The sequence below is a fragment of the Camellia sinensis genome, chromosome 8 (assembly GCF_055761805.1).
Source record: "Camellia sinensis isolate YWXY chromosome 8, ASM5576180v1, whole genome shotgun sequence".
In the NCBI taxonomy this organism is placed as follows: domain Eukaryota; kingdom Viridiplantae; phylum Streptophyta; class Magnoliopsida; order Ericales; family Theaceae; genus Camellia; species Camellia sinensis.
Window position 1 is genome coordinate 149,050,596 of NC_138968.1, and position 11,976 is coordinate 149,062,571.

An 11,976-nucleotide genomic window follows, 5' to 3' on the forward strand; every position below is an offset into this window, starting at 1 on the left:
GTCATTTATTTAATATTAGAATATATACAATACATTCGTATTTATTCTTGTGTTTATAGGAAAATTTTATAATACACATTTTTTTTGGATGTGTACTAGATGTATAGTTATGAACTTTGTGGTCTTTGATTATTACTTGTTATGTTATTAATTATGAGTATAATTATATCAAACTTATAAGATTATTTGTATTTAATAGTAAATTAATTCGCAACAAATGATAATTAGTGTCCTATTAAGTAGCAAACTTATTTATTAGAGGTGAGGATGATTTAATTTGGTTTGTTTAAGAATAAACTAATGACCAAACGATCACGTACAGAATTTTGAAATTTAGAATGAAACTATAAAAATTTTAAAACCAAATCAAACTAAAGAAGTAATTTTATAACATGATCACAAAATATTACTCATAACTTACTCAAACATCAAGCAAATAATAATAATTTACATGATTATTTAAAACCTAATTCTACTACTATCCAATTAAACATAATTTACTACTTAATAAAGGTCCACCTACTACTACATTAATTATTAAATAAATTAGTTGGACATGTTAGATATTTTTTAAAAATATTTGAAATTATAAAAATTACTAAATAATTTTCATTTATCCTACTCATTGAGACTTCACTTACTAAATTAGATTGACTTACTATTCAATTAAATTTCACTCACTAGTTAATAAGACTCCACAAACTACTCAACCACCGTTGCTACTACCACAACAACCACCACCACCACCACCACCACCACTACCACTATCACCATGCCGCCACCACCACTACCACCAACTTCATCATTATTGCCATTGTTACAATAAACATCACTAAAATTTTATTACCACTACCATCATTACTTTTACCACTACCATCAACGCTACCATGCCACTATTGCCACTACTATTACCACCTTGCCACTGCTACCACTACCACTGTCACCACCACCATGCTACTACCATTACTAGCACTATCACTCCACCGTCATATCACTACTACTACTCAATCAAACTCCATTTATTACACAATCAACTTGACTTACTATTCAATAAGATACCATTTAATTGGACTTGACTTACTACTTAATGAAATCTCACTTACTACTCAATTAGATTCTACTTACTATTTTATCAAATTTATTATTGTCCCCAAAAAGTTGAAACATACTCATTAAGCATCCACTTAGTACTTAATGAGCTTCCATTTATTATTTCACTAGACTCCACTTACTACACAATTTTAATTTCACTTACTACTCAATGAGTTTCCATTTGCTACTTCACTATGCTTCATTTACTACTCAATGAGCTTTTACTTACTACTTCAATAGACTCCACTATCTACTAAATTTTGGTTTTACTTACTACTTCACTAGACTTCACTTATTACTGAATTTTGGTTTTATGTACTACTTAATGAGCTTCCACTTGTTATTTTACAATACTCCACTTAATACTCAATGAATTTCCATTTACTATTTCATTACACTTAACTTACTACTCAATTTCAGTTTCACTTACTACTTAATAAGTTTCCACTTACTATTTCACTAGACTCCACTATCTACTCAATTTTGATTTTTACTTACTACTCAATGAGTTTTCACTTACTATTTCATTACAGTTCACTAATTACTCAATTTTGATTTCATTTACTACTCAATAAACTTCTACTTACTATTTCACAATACTCCACTTACTACTGAATGAGCTTTCACTTACTACTTCACTAGACTCCACGTATTACTCAATGAGTTTCCACTCTATTTCATTATACTTCATGTACTACTCAAATTTAGTTTCAGTTATTACTCAATGAGCTTCCATTTACTACTCAATTTTGGTTTCACTTAATTATTACTTCATTACACTAAACTTACTACTCAATTTTGGTCGTGACAATGCCATCATAGCAATTATAAAAGATCCACTTTTGGTTTTTAATCTAAAAATTTCAAGCTTCTCTAATGATGGTGATGATGATTTTGTAAACTATTTACCAAATAGTTTATGTGTTCATGGAAAACCATTATATGTTGTTATGAATATCGTGAGTAAAATCATAATAAAATGTATTATGTTAGTAAAATCATATTATAGAAACTTCCTCCATTTCCTACCGAATCAAATGTTATTTCAAACACATCTTTTTCAATTAGTTGATCTATACACTTAACATCTCGTTCAGTTGGGAGATCATTAGAACTAAGGATATTCTCTTGATTGTCAATGTTGTACTCACCAGTGTCAAAATCATCACCATCATCATTATGTAATTCATATACGGTGTTATTATGCCCAATGTTGTCTTCTATATGTGGTAAGTACAATAGAATTAATTAGATCAAAGTGATATTATAATTAGTTAATGAGACTTCCCTTATTATTTTATTAGATTTCACTTACTACTTAATTAAATTGTACTTACTAGTTGATGAGTTTCCACTTATTACTTCATTTACTACTCAATTAAATTTCACTTATTACTCAAAATCTCTACTTACTACTTCATTACACTTCACTTACTACTTCATGAGCTTCTAGGTACTACTTCATTAGATTTTACCTACTACTCAATCAAACCCAACTTATTACTCAATGATACACGACTTTCCACTTCATCAAACTTGACTTACTATTAAATAAAACCCCATTTAGAGAGTGTCATACTAAGTGACAAGTCATTTTAAAACAAATGGTAGTATAATTCACGACGAGTTATAAACAAATTTAGAAATCTAACCAACTTAAGAGAGTGCCCTAGTATGATCTTATTTATTACTGAATGAGATTCCACTTACTATTTCATTAAATTTAACTAACTACTCTGTTAAACCGCATTTACTACTTAAGGAGATTTCACTTACGATTTCATTAGACTTAACATACTACTTAATTAAATTTCACTTAGTACTCAATGAGACTTCACCTACAATTCTATTAGCCTTGACTTATTACTTTATTAAATATTTGACTACTGACAACTATTGAGTGGTAAGTAGAATTAAAACAAATAATATGACTTGACTTATTACTTAATCAAATATCTGACTATTGACAACCATTGATTGATAATTATAATTAGAACAAATAATGAGTATTATGTTTAGGCGTGATAAGTATTGTTATAATAAGTTATAAGTACTATCACACTTGATTGTAAGTAAATTAAAATGTTTACTTATTATTCAATTTGACTTAACTTACTATTCAATCAAGTATGACTTATTAATCAATGAAATTTCACTAACTACTTAGTACTACTCTACTTTTTTTTTTTTTTATCACCAAAAAGAAAACTTTATTGATGAGAACCAAACAAAGAATGACGAAGTACATCAAAAAAGTGGAGAGTGCAAAAGCATCATAGTGAACCATCAAGATTCCAATCAGGTTGGCACCAAGATGAACACTAAATCATCTGCTAGCACAAGTTCCAAGCTCCAAGTTGGTGAGAAACCAACATACAGAGCAAAAACAAAACACAAACAAGAAACAGAAATCAGTCACCAACATCCACACCAAAGTTAACTTACTACTCAATTAAACCTTACTTAGCCATTGAAACCCCACTTACTATTGAGTTGTAAGTAGTCCAATGCTTGGTAAATATTGTGTTTATGAATGGTAAATATTATCTTAATGAGTCATAAGTATTGTCATAATAACTGGTAATTATTGTCACAATTTATATATTATAAGTAAATTAAAATATACACTTACTATTCCATCAAATTTGATTCGCAATTTAATCAAACATAACTTATTACTCAATGATATTCTACTTACTACTCTATCAGATTTGACTCACAATTGTGAAATTTATAAGACAATTAACAAAAAAAAATATGGATTTCAAATTTAATTAAAAAAAATTATATAGAATTTATAAATAACAACTTACCATTTAAAAACATTTTGTTTATAACTTTTTTCTTTTTTATTTATCTTTAATATTATATCAAAATTAAATTTTCATAATAATGACTATTTTAAAAGATTAGTAAATTTTTAAAAATTTTAATAAATTAATATTTACATATCATATTTTACTTTTTACAAATCATAACAAGACAAAATATGGAGGAAAAATAGTTAAATATGATATGTCATTAATTTTATGTATTTAAAATTAATTTAAAATGCAAAAGAGGGCACAATTTTTCAATAAATGAAAGTGACCTGTTTAGTAAGTAAAATTTTAAATAGTAAGTTCATTCATAATAAATAGTAAGTAAGTAAATGGCAAATACTAAGTATGTTTGGAGCAAATGGTAAGTTAGCATCATTTTTTTTTTAATTTCAAAATTAACTAAAACTAATCTACTTTTTTGGAAAACTACCTTACTTTTTATACCTAATTTTACAATCTATTCATCCAATAGCTAGCATACATCATATCTAAATCTAATTATACCTAATTTTACAACCTATTCATCGAATAATTAGCATTCATCCTATCTAAATCTAATGATTTATATTTTTTTTATGTCTCACATATGAAAATCGCTTTCACGGATGATAAAATTTTTCAATATAATAATGCAAATAACTGGCCGGTGATGAAAATGATGTCCCAGCGATCAAAGATGACAAATTGTCAACAATAATAATGCTCATATTTTTCCAAGTGGGACATGGGGATTCTCTGTGAGTTCTCGTGGAGAATGGAATCCAAAGATCTAGTAACTCCATTAAGCAAAACATACATCAACTCAGGAGGAACTTCCTCCATCCAAGTCCGCTTCTCACATACATTACTACCCCATCAAATTTGATTCGCAATTTAATCAAACATAACTTATTACTCAATGATATTCTACTTACTACTCTATCAGATTTGACTCACAATTGTGAAATTTATAAGACAATTAACAAAAAAAAATATGGATTTCAAATTTAATTAAAAAAATTATATAGAATTTATAAATAACAACTTACCATTTAAAAACATTTTGTTTATAATTTTTTTCTTTTTTATTTGTCTTTAATATTATATCAAAATTAATTTTTCATAATAATGACTATTTTAAAAGAATAGTGAATTTTTAAAAATTTTAATAAATTAATATTTACATATCATATTTTACTTTTTACAAATCATAACAAGACAAAATATGGAAGGAAAATAGTTAAATATGGTATGCCATTAGTTTTATGTATTTAAAATTAATTTAAAATGCAAAAGAGGGTACAATTTTTCAATAAATGAAAGTGACCTGTTTAGTAAGTAAAATTTTAAATAGTAAGTTCATTCATAATAAATAGTAAGTAAGTAAATAGCAAATACTAAGTATGTTTGGAGGAAATGGTAAGTTAGCATCATTTTTTTTTTAATTTCAAAATTAATTAAAACTAATCTACTTTTTATACCTAATTTTACAATCTATTCATCCAATAGCTAGCATTCATCATATCTAAATCTTGTTGGGATCGGGGACCCGCCCAAGACCTTATAGAAATTATAGCAAGCAGAAAAACACACCTACACAGAAGAGACACAATATTTAACGTGGTTCGGCGTTGAAGTCTACGTCCACGGGAGAGTAACCGGTTATCACTATAACAATGGAGAGATTACAGAAAGATTACAATAGAGGAGGAGCTCACACTTTCCTTCCTCAGCCACTCTCCCGTCTCCCTCGCTCACACCGAGAGAGACGTTCTCTCCGCTTCACATCTCTCACTCTTTGGTTTGTTCTCTCGGTTTGCTCCCCTTCAACTCTCCTCTCAATCTCTCTATATATACACATTACAGATGAAGGTGGAGAGGCTGGCCTTGCACATGGCCAGCTCATTTCTTCTCCTTTCGGTGGCCATCTTCCTTGACATGGTTGGTGGCCTCCACTCTTGACTTGGTTGGCGGCCTCCTTCCTTGACTTGTGTGTGTTCCCATGGAGAAGAAAAAACATCACCCCCTTCACATGGGGTGATATCAACAAATCACCCCCTCATCCCATGTGAGGTGATCTACTGCACACACTGCTGGTAATCTTGTCACGCCCAAATTCAACATAGTCTGCATCTTCTTACTGAGACGCTGCATCCCCTGAAGCTAGAGATAATACACCAGAGATACAAGAGGAGAAGGGAATCTTACATCCTCAACTCAATTCACACCATTCTCTGATTTGGAGAGAGCCTCTGCTCCTATCTCTCACAAATCTCTTCCACGCTTCTTGTCTCGGATGTCTTTAGCATAGTCTGCATCCCCTCACTGAGATGCTTACAACCCTTAAAGCTAGAGATAATACACCAGAGATACAAGAGGAGGAGAGAATCTTACATCCTCAACTCAACTCACACAACTCTCTGATTTGGAGAGAGCCTCTGCTCCTATCTCCCACAGATCTCTTCCACGCTTCCTGTCTCGGATGTCTTCAGCATAGTCTGCCTCTCTTCACTGAGATGCTTGCACTCCCTGAAGCTAGAGATAATACACCAAAGATACAAGAGGATGAGGGAATCCTATATCCTCAACTCAACTCACACTACTCTCTGATTTGGAGAGAGCCTCTGCTCCTATCTCCCACAGATCTCTTCCACGCTTCCTGTCTCGGATGTCTTCACCTGCTATGCTTGAACTTGCGCAACCAAGATATCCGACACCCCCTGATTGGATGTCCTGCACCCCCTGCTGAGATGCCCTTGACTGTCATGCATTACCTCGCAGGACCAGTCGTTGGAGCAATAGAAAACTCGTTGTTTATCCCATCAACGTCCTCGGTTTTCTTTGCTCGGAGCTTTTCATCTGAATTATCAGTCTTTGCCCTCTGCACTATTGAACAACCTCCTAGCGTTTCCACATACCCTTGTTGTCTATGCCTTTGCAATCCCTGATCTCTAGTTCAGCGATACACGTTACCTGCGTATCTATCACTTGTACTACCAGATGATGGTTGACAGTAGCTCTTTCTTCCAAAGCAACTTCAACAGATCTGTACAAGTCACCAACTATGCAACACCTAGTATAGTACCTGCACCCATACTTCTTGAGTGCTCATCGTGGCTCCATCTCTCCTCCTACGCTCGAGCTCGCTTGAGAGATCCGCAACTGCTCTGTTTCATTAAGAGGTGCGTTCGCTGCCACAAAATCAAAACTGATACCATAACCCAGTTATCCAACCATTTAGTCAAAACTGAATGCCATTTACTGTACAAAACACAAGTGCTTTTCCAAAAAAAGCATAGCAGATTCCATTGCTCAAAATCACATTGAGCCAATGCAAAGAACATGCAGAACCAATCGAGCTAGCTCTTCAATTTTCTACAACTCAAGCTCCACCATAGTGCCAAGTTTCGATTTCCATAGGCGCCAAACAAGTTGTCCTTGACAACTCCAAACAAAACATGGTGAGCAACCCGCTTGAACTAATGCTGAAGAGACTAAACAAAAGAGGCTTCAAATTCTCAGTCAAAGCAACTTCAAAAACAGTACCAAAAAACATCATGTCTAATCAACCATCGAACATAATACTGCTCTCTTTAAGCTCGAATTAATCAAGAGAGCCAAACAAATTCTTCGAGAACTGAGGCAAGGTCTCCACCAAACAAAACTGGACTGTGGACGCAGTTAGGCTCTAACCAGTTCAAAAGTATCGGAACAAACTTCAAATGAACTTACAAAATACCAAGAGCCAAAAAATTCTAAAGTGTCGAGCAAACTCCAGATTCCTTCTACTGCAATTCCAACTGGCAAACACAAGATGATGCACCATCTTCACAGTTGCCAAAAACCGTCCAAAGGCACGTGCACCGTAAATGCACAACTCCAACAGTCCCCGCTGAGTCCACCGAGTCTGCAAACGATCTATCCCCTCCAAATCGAACGGCAGATTAAGGGATGGATCCCAACACATGAGATTCACAAAATCACCATCTTCACGTTTCTCCGCAACAATCTATTCCAATCTTCAATGAACACCAACGATCAAACCGCTTCCAGAGAAGCAAACACCAGGAGTCTGAATCGTCACCTAGACTACCAATAGCTGATGTCTTTGAATATGGAAAAGATTGCGAAAATGAAAATCCACAAGAAGAAGAAACAATCAAGTCTCACAAACCGGAGACACCCTTGGATCTAATCAGACACGATCATAGATCCCAATTGTGACGATGAATCTCAATAAACCACGACTCTAAAAATCGCCAATAATCCGTGAAAGACCGCCAACAACAATGCCTCCAATAGACATTGAACAAAAAACGCCAAAGCTCCACCAAGATCTAAAGTAGATTGTCACACCTTCTTCAAATCGACAAATGCGGAAACCAAGGCTTCACCAGATGTGAGTCTTCCAACAACGATCCATGAAGGATCTCCAACGCCTCCACAGAGGCCAATGCCAATAAAGTACTGCTATTTGGACTTATTACATATGCCAAATCTCCGTAGTACACTCTGCGAATGCTGGTTCTCTCTATCCCCTAGAGAAAAAACCCAATGAACTTTGAAGTTCTGTAACTAACCCAAGAGTCTCCAAATGAACTGATAACTTTTGCAACTGACTCTGAAAGGTCTTCAATTGGCTTCCAATTGGCTTCAACCGGGTGAACAAAATTTTTCACCCCCATCACCCACATGGATGATAAAACACCGTTGTACAAATATGTCTTTATTCCACCGAGTATCCGGAGTGAATCTGCACCTCTTACTTGGAATGTCTTCAACCGCCACACATCATCTTGCATGTTTCGCACCTCTATCACTAGGCACTTGCATCCTCTAATAGAATGCTCACCCGTTCCCTGTTGAGGTGACTCCACCCAAACTCTCTGGGTGCCCGTCGCGACTTCACTGCCACGAACCAGATTTAGGACAAAGAAAAAGATTTGCCTCTCCCTGGGTGCACATTACAGTGTCTTATCCCTTTCAATTTCTTTGTCTGGAGCTTTTTTTTTTTTCTGTGAACTAGTTGATGCTGCCAGGCCAAAATCCAGCACACTGCACCTTTGTACGATTCTACTGCGTACTCTTGCACTGTTGTATACCTACACCTTGTATGACATTTCTGTGAACTCATCTGTGCTATTTTGACTACGTGCTCCTACACCTTATGTGTGCACTGCTGCAGTTGTTGCTCTTCTACATTCACATACTACCAGTACTTCTTGTATTATGTTTGACGGTAGCTCCAACTGCCATAACATTCCCCTGAGCCTGCATTGGTTGCCAATCATCTATCTGATGAAATGGACTTTTGATTGAACCAGATCTTCCGATCATATCAACAACCAGGAAAGTTTCCAGGAAAGACTGGTGGGGTCACAATCGGTCCCACTTAAGAACCAGTCTCCTTAGACAGTGTCTTTTTGACAGAACTTTCCTAGACATTGTTGATTTTGAGATAATCATGTGCAATTCTTCTGATCGCCCTTGACCAATCCTGATCTCCATTGATTTGCCATTTGATTAAGCCTGATCTCCTTTGGCCTTCAATGATCTATCTCGATTTGTATCTGGTTGTCTAATCTGGTCAGAATCTGCCCATTCTAACCTCTTCAGTGAATTCGCAGTGTTCCACAATATCCGGCAACCTTCCTTTGGCTATTGAAGATGAAAAACTCCCATGTTTTGACAATTTTTCAAAACCGTTCAGAATTTCATTATTCTGATCTCGCGGTTGCGTCCGGAACGGTCTGTTTAGCTAAGACCAACCTTTGCTGCACTTCCGGGGACCTCACTGAAAAATATCCCTGAAAGTTGGGCCACACCACAATTTTCTAAAAATTCTGGGCCAAATTGCAATTTTTAGAAGTTCAGGGAATTTCTGTGTACCAACAGAATATTTCGTCCGCTGTAACTGATGCCGTCTGCCACTTTAATCTGCTTTCTTTTTACAGAAAATTCGATTCCAAAATATGACCATACAGATGTGTCCGGAATACTCTAAATAGTTGGAAACCACTATTGGATCACCAAAAACAGACTCCAAATGGCTTAGATCAAGCCAAAACATTTTGTACGCCTCAGATCTGCAGTTGCACTATAGCCGCAGCATACTGGATCACTCCTCATGTGGCTACACCTTAGTCGCGAAGCACTGGATCCTTCCTCAGGCGGCTGCACCCTTGCCGCGTCGCACTGGATCTCACTTCTGATCGATGACGTGGCAGATGACTGTGCTGCCATGTGGCGCTGACAGCCTGATGTGTCGATGACGTGGATGACACGTGGCAGTGGTGCTGACATGCTATTGCTGACGTGGCTGTTGACGTGGCGCCACGTGGCTAGCGCGTGTCGCACACGTGCGATCCCCAGTCACCTTCTTCCTCGCGTCGCGTGTGTGGCGCGTGCACGAGACTAAGACGACGCGCCGTATGTCTGCACGGCGCGTAAAGGCACGTGCCGAGATTGGGCTTCACGCGCCATTTTCAGGAGGCGCGTGAGGGCGCGTCCTTGCTCTTCTGAGGCTCTGCTTTGTATGTTTGGACTCCTATCATCGAGCCCTTGCTCTTGATATGCTCAAAATCGAATTTTGAGCAATTTGATTTCTGGGCTGTTTCGAACAACACACTGTTTTTGTTCCGAAACGCCACCGACGAGGCTTTGATACCAATTATTGGATCGGAGATCCCGCCCAATACCTTATAGAAATTATAGCAAGCAGAAAAACACACCTACACAGAAAGAGACACAATATTTAACGTGGTTCGGCGTTAAAGCCTACGTCCACGGGAGAGTAACTGGTTATCACTATAACAATGGAGAGATTACAGAAAGATTACAATAGAGGAGGAGCTCACACTCTCCTCTCTCAGCCACTCTCCCGTCTCCCTCGCTCACACCGAGATAGACGGTCTCTCCACCTTACATCTCTCACTCTTTGGTTTGTTCTCTCGGTTTGCTCCCCCTCAACTCTCCTCTCAACCTCTCTATATACACATTACAGATGAAGGTGGAGAGGCTGGCCTTGCACATGGCCAACTCATTTCTTCTCCTTTCGGTGGCCGTCTTCCTTGACATGGTTGGTGGCCTCCATTCTTGACTTGGTTGGTGGCCTCCTTCCTTGACTTGTGTGTGTTCCCATGGAGAAGAAAAAACATCACCCCCTTCACGTGGGGTGATATCAACAAATCTAATTATACCTAATTTTACAACTTATTTATTGAATAATTAGCATTCATCCTATCTAAATCTAATGATTTATATTTTTTTTATGTATCACATATGAAAACCACTTTCATGGATGATAAAATTTTTCAATATAATAATGAAAATAACTGGCCGGTGATGAAAATGATATCCCAGCAATCAAAGATGACAAATTGTCAACAATAATAATGCTCATATTTTTCCAAGTGGGACATGGGGATTCTCTGTGAGTTCTCGTGGAGAATGGAATCCAAAGATCTAGTAACTCCATTAAGCAAAACATACATCCACTCAGGAGGAACTTCCTCCATCCAAGTCCGCTTCTCACATACATTTTTCAACAACCTTATCCTTGGATTCATCTCAAAAAAAAAAAAAAAAAAAAAAAAAAAAAAAAAAAAAAATCTTATTCTTGGAGTTATATTATAGGGGGTCCAATTATCGTATAACCATACACAATTAATATTCTAATAAAACATCTTTCAACAACCTTATTCTTGAATTCATCTCAAAAAACCAAAAAACAAAAAAAATCTTATTCTTGGAGTTATATTATGGGAGGTCCAACTATAGTACAACCATACACAATTAATATTCTAATAAAACATCTTTCAACAACCTTATCCTTGGATTCAGGGCTATTTTCGAAAATAAGTTAAAATAGCAACTTATTTTTCAAATTAGGCCTAGTTTGGACGAAATTCTCAAAATAAGTTGAAACATTATTACAAACCACACTTTCACCATATTTCTGGCCCCCCCAACAAAAAATTGATAAAATCGTAAAAGTGTGGTTACAAACCACGCTTTTAATTAAGAAAGTGTTGTTACAAACCACGCGTTTAAGAAAATCTGTTTTGTAAGGAAAGCATAGTTA